This window comes from Microtus ochrogaster, unplaced genomic scaffold (assembly GCF_000317375.1).
Source record: "Microtus ochrogaster isolate Prairie Vole_2 unplaced genomic scaffold, MicOch1.0 UNK57, whole genome shotgun sequence".
NCBI lineage: Eukaryota > Metazoa > Chordata > Mammalia > Rodentia > Cricetidae > Microtus > Microtus ochrogaster.
In genome coordinates, this window is record NW_004949155.1 from 1,995,114 (window position 1) to 2,001,400 (window position 6,287).

General features: G+C 40.9%; 1 protein-coding gene and 1 pseudogene across 1 annotated transcript in view; one reads left to right on the top strand and one right to left on the bottom strand.

The window, feature by feature from the left end:
• Positions 1 to 6,287, bottom strand: part of Chic1 (cysteine rich hydrophobic domain 1) — a 38,918-nt gene that overhangs the window by 11,866 nt on the left and 20,765 nt on the right. The window lies entirely within an intron of this gene.
• Positions 1,332 to 1,430, top strand: LOC113455528 (annotated as a pseudogene).

A 6,287-nucleotide genomic window follows, 5' to 3' on the forward strand; every position in this document is an offset into this window, starting at 1 on the left:
AAAAAAAAAAAAAAAAGAATTGAGAAAATACATGGTTATTAAATGTGAAATGACCCAGCAGGCTCATGTGTTTGAACCTTTGATCTCCAGCTAGCTATATTCAGAAGATGTGGAACCTTTGGGAAAAGAGACATGGCTTGTAGAGGTGGGTCACTGAGGTAGGTCTTTGAAGGTTCTAGGCTGGCCGTGCTTCTGACCTAAGTTCTCTGCTGTGATCAACCATGATGTGAATGAGCTGCAAATTCTTGAGCCATGGACAGAGCTGCAACACCATGTCATCCCTGACTTGATGGGCTATTCTCTTTGAAATCATGAGCACAAATAAATCCTCCCTTCTTTAAGCTTGCCTTTTATCATAGGACATGAAAGATAAACCCAACAATACTTCACTACAAAAATCATTTATATATAAGACAAGGAGCTGTATTAGTTACTTCTCTACCGCTGCAATAAAACACCATGACCAAGGCAAATTAAGAAGACTTTATTTGGGATTACAGTTCCGGAAGGCTAGACTCTGTGATGGCAAAGGGAAGGCACGGTGGCAGGAGCAGGAAGCTGAGGGCTGACATCTTGAACCATAAGCACTGAGAAGAGAACTGGAAATGAACCTCAAAGCCCACCCGGCTTCCTTCAACAAGGCCATACCTCCTAAATTTATCCAAACAGTGCCACCAACTGGGATCAAAGTATTCAAACATCTGATCTTATGGATGGTATTACCATTCAAACCACCACTGGAGGTAACAGAAGAACTGAGGAACAATAAAAGTATGACAGGTAAAAATCAAAAAGCAAAATTAAAAAAGAGATAATTCTTTTATGAGCTGAATTCTGTTCTCTGAAAATTCATATTAAGGTATCAATTCCTGGTATCTTAGAAAGTGATTGCATTTGGAGATAGGGAATTGAATGGGGTAGTTCAGTTCAGATGAGGTCTTATTGGTATGGTATAATATAATGATATAATGATTTGTTTGCCTTTTTGTTGTTGTTTGAAACACAGTATCAGGTTAGCATCAAACTTGCTAGGTAGCTGAGGCTGGCCTTGAATTTCTGATCCTCCTGCTTCTACCTCCTGAGTGCTGAGATTACAGGCATGAGGCACCATACCTGGTTATGATTGGAATTCTTATAGGAAGAGGATATTAGGAATCAGACCTGCAAACCGGGCAGTGGTGGCGCACACCTTTAAGCCCAGCACTCAGGAGGCAGAGGCAGGCAGATCTCTTGTGAGTTTGAGGCCAGCCTGGTCTACAGAGTGAGTTCCAGGATGGCAAAGCCAACCCTGTCTTGAAACCAACCAACCACCAAGAAAAGAATCAGACATGGTGCTCGTTTTGGCACCTAAAATTGAAACAATACAGAGAAGATTAGCATGGCCCCTGCGCAAGGATGACACGCAAATTCGTGAAGCAAGAAAAAAAAAATCAGACACGCACAGAGAGACAGGTGAATATACAGGGACAAGACTGTAATTAACTGCCCCAAAGACTCAGAAAAACAATCCTCTTGGAAAGATTTTTTTTTTTTGATTGAGGGATAGGGTCTCATTCACTATGTAGCCCTGGTTGGCCATGAAACTCTATGCAGGCCTTGAATTCACAGAAATATGCCTGCTTCAGCCTTCCAAATACTGAGAGTAAAGGTGCGCTCCATCATGCACAGATGTTGAAGACATCTTCATCTTGGGCTCCTAACATCCAGAATGGCAAGGAAATATATTTCAGTTGTTTAAGTCACCTAGCCTGTGGTACTTTGTTACCAAAGCATCAACAAGTTAATCATAATCAAAGTATATTATGTGGGAAAAGAATACATTATCTACTTTCCTTCCTTCCTTCCTTCCTTCCTTCCTTCCTTCCTTCCTTCTTTCTTTCTTTCTTTCTTTCTTCTTTCAAGACAGGGTTTCATTTTGTAGACGACACTGGCATCACAGAACTCAGAGATCCACCTGCCTCCCGATTGCTGGGATTAAAGATGTGCATCACCACCGTCCCGCAACATTATCTATTTTCGATAATAGGGGAAAAACCCTAGAAATGTATATCTCACAGTTCTGGAGGTTTGAAATCTGTGATCAAGAAGCCAGCATGGTTGAGCCCTGGTGAGGGGCTTCTTGCCAGAGTGTTGAGAGCTGGCTATATATGTCTCTTCACATCACAAGGGAAGACAGAGATGGTAATGGAGGGGTAAAGTGAGTGGAGGATGGGAAGAGAGAACTCTTTGGTCTTTTCATATAAGGGCAATAATCTCATAAAGACTCTCCCCTTCAGGGTTAGGACTTCGACATAATGAATTTGGTGAAGACATAAACACTCAGTCAGTAATAATATAAGCTGACAAATCAGAGGAGAAATCTTATCTAGAAGACCTAACTATTATGAACATACATGCAATGAACAACAAACTAAAACCTATGATTAAAAATTGACTACCCTGGGCTAGAGAGATGGCTCAGAGGTTAAGAGCACTGACTGTTCTTCCAGAGGTCCTGAGTTCAATTCCCAGCAACCACATGATGGCTCACAGACATCTATGATGAGATCTGGTGCCCTCTTCTGACAGGCAGGCATACATGGAAGGAATATTGTATACATAGTAAATAAATAAATAAATCTTAAAAAAATTGACTACAATAAGGTGAGAATTAGGTAATTCCATAACAATAGAGTCTTTGATATCCTACTTTCAATAATGGACAAAACACAACTATGCAGCTCAACAAAGAGATTTACAAAGGAAGAAATCAAACACCATACCCTGAAACAATGAATAGCCCAAAGAACCCACAAGACACCTAGAAAATAGTGAAAACAAACTACTTCAGACTAAACTTAGAGGCTGCAACAAAAGCAATGCTTAGAAGGAAAAGGAACTATACACCGCTGTGGGAAGAGAGAAGGCTGGCCTGAAACCAATAACCTAGCTCACACCTTAAGGCATTAGTGAAGGAAGCAAATTAAATCCAAAGGCAGCAGAAGAAAGACAAAAAGAGAGAGTAGGAACAGAGTAGTAACAGCAAAAGGTCTCCCTTTGAAAATACTGACGAACACACCAAACATCTAGCTGCAGGAGAAGACTCAATGCACTAAGCCAGAAACTTTGCAATTGACCTTTCAGGAATGCAGAGCTGCAGTACACGCTACGCTAAGCAGTACTAGAGAGCCTAAACAAAGGGAAGGAATTTCTAGAATTGACTCAAATACAAATACAGAATCTGGTGAGGGACTGGGAGGATAGGAGAGAGGAAACTCTGGTTAAGATTCAAAAAAAAAAATTAAAAAAAGAATAAGCCTCAGTAAATCTGACTAAGCCAAGTCAATAGAGTACATGCAAATCAAACCCTTGCCAACATAGTAAATCCCAGGCTTTCCTAGTACATTCTCCAAAGAATATTAAAGAATTAATATTAATCCTTTTAAAACTCTTCTGAAAGATAAAGAGGAGGGAGCACTTCTTAACTTGTAGAGGTGATGGAGAATGGCAGCTTCCGGGCATGGGGTTTTCCTGCAGGATGATGAAGGAGGGCTGGAATTGCACATTGGAGATGGCTGTGTGACAGTGTTAATGTTTTTTTTTCTTCTCTTTTTAAAGATTTATTTATTTATTATGTACACAGTGTTCAGCCTCCATGTATGCCTGCAGGCCAGTAGAGGGCACCAGATCTCATCACAGGTGGTTGTGAGCCACCATGTGGTTGCTAGGAATTGAACTCAGGACCTCTGGAAGAGCAGTCAGTGCTCTTAACCGCTGAGCCATCTCTCCAGCCCAGTGTTAATGGTTTTAATGCCATTGAATTATACACCTGAAAGTGGCTTCACAGGCAATTTTTGTTGCTTTCAAAGCCAGCCACGAAGTAATATATAGGAATATAAAGGAAATATAAATATATAAATTTATAAAGTAAAAATAAAAATATATAATGTAAAAATACAATACAACATAAAAGTTATACTATATTTTATAGCTGGGCACACACTTTTAATCCCAGCACTCGGGAGGCAGAGGCAGGCGGATCTCTGTGAGTTCAAGGCCAGCCTGGTCTATAAGAGCTAGTTCCAGGTCAGGCTCCAAAGCTACAGAGAAACACTGTCTTAAAAAAAAACAAAAAATTATATTTATGAAAATATAAATATAAAAAAGTAAAGTAATATAAAGGAAATGTAAGAGCCAAAGTAGGTTGCACTTGCTTGGGATTGGGGAAGGGGCTGAGGAGAAATTTGAAGTCACTACGAATGGTCCCAAGCTTTCCTTTTAAAGGTGAAGGAAATATTCTAAAGTTAGAGTGTGTAGGATGGTTACACAAGCACTATTTGTAAATATACTGAAACTAAACCAAAGGATTCAGCTTTTTAAAAAAGGTCTATCTATCTATCTATCTATCTATCTATCTATCTATCTATCTATCTATCTATCTATCATGTATACAGTGTTCTGTCTGCAGGTATGCCTGCACAATAGAAGAGGGCACCAGATCTCATTATGGAGGGTTATGAGCCACCATGTGGTTGCTGGGAATTGAACTCGACCTCTGGAAGAGCAGCCAGTGCTCTTAAACACTGAGCCATCTCTCTAGCCATATGGTTTGTCATCTTCTTCTTTTCTGGGGGGTGGGGGTTGAGACCGGGTTTCTCTGTAGCTTTGGTGCCTCTCCTGGAACTCTCCCTGTAGACCAGGCTGGTCTCAGACTCACAGAGATCTGCCTGTCACTGCCTCTGTTAGAGGTCAGCCTGGTCTACAGAGTGAGTTCCAGGACAGCCAGGGTTACACAGAGAAACCCTGTCTCAAAAAAGCAAAACAAAACAAAAAGGAAAAACACAAAGAACCACACAATTATTTTCTTATATATGGCTATAGGCAAATGATTCAAGTTCAGCAGAAGATAAAGGTAGTGGCTTGAGCTATGGATATAACTTAGTAGGTATAATGCTTGTCCAGCGTGGACTTAAACCCCTTGGCTCCACTCCCAGCACTATATAAACTAGACCTAGTTTATATAGTAGTATATTATAGTAGCCTATAATCTTAGCATTAAGGAGGCGGACACAGGATCAGAAATTCAAGGTCATCCTCACCTACATAGTCAGTTCAAGGCCAGCCTGGGATTGGCAACGTGCTACCAACAAACAAACAAAAAACACCCCCTAAAGGTTCAAAGGCAGGGCACATCTAAGTTATAGCACTGTACAGAATAGCTTCATGTCTTCTTTGCTTAAGAGCACACATGTACTCTGTGAAAGACACAAGTAAAATGCTTAAATACAACTTGCAGATAGAACTATTTGTCTTTCGCAACAAAGCCTGATTCCCTTTCTATATGACATGATGTATGGGTAGGGCTTTTGTTTTATCATCTCTTTTTTTTTTAAATACTTAAGAAACCCTACAAACAAGGAATCAAGTATGGTGGTAATTACAAGTTCTACCTCATAAAACACCATCATATTTGCTTTATGAGAATAGGCCCTCCCTTTGAAATAGCCCTCTCAATTTGTCAAGGCTCAGAGTAAGAAAGGGGAAAGGTTTAAAGTAATTTCACATGTAAGGGTGGTGATATGACCAAGTCTCAAAGCTGAATACAAAACCATAGCTGCTTCCATGGTTTGTGTAAGAGGGGGTAAGTCAAAACTGACGGGACCCACATACCTACATGGAAGGAGGGGTAAGTTGACACTGACTGGACCCACACCATCCCTACGTGTAAGAGGGGGTAAGTCGAAACTGACTGGACCTACCTATTGTGGCTACAGTTAACTCTCACTAACGTCCAATCTTCTCAGATCTCCAGCTTTTAGGAAAAGCTGACTGGATAGCACAAATTTTCTTTTAAAAATTAATAAACGAGGTGCCAGGCGTAGAATCCAGGACTTCACAAACTCTAGGCAAGAGCTGTCTCACTGATCCCTATCTCTGATTTCAGTATTCTAATTTTCTTTTTTGAGATAGGGTTTCTTTGTGTAACAGCCCTGGCTGTCCTGGAACTCACTCTGCAAAGCAGACTGGCCTCAAACTCAGAGATCTACCTGCCTCTGCCTCCTGAGGTGTGAGCCACCACTGCCCAGCCTAGTATTCCAATTTTTAAATGCTGATAATTTTTCTAAATGTTCAAGAATATAGAGGAGCCGGGCGATGGTGGCACATGCCTTTAATCCCAGCACTTGGGAGGCAGAGGCAGGCGGATCTCTGTAAGTTTGAGACCGGCCTGGTCTACAAAGCTAGTTCCAGGACAGGCTCCAAAGCCACAGAGAAACCCTGTCTCGAAAAACCAAAAACAAACAAACAAA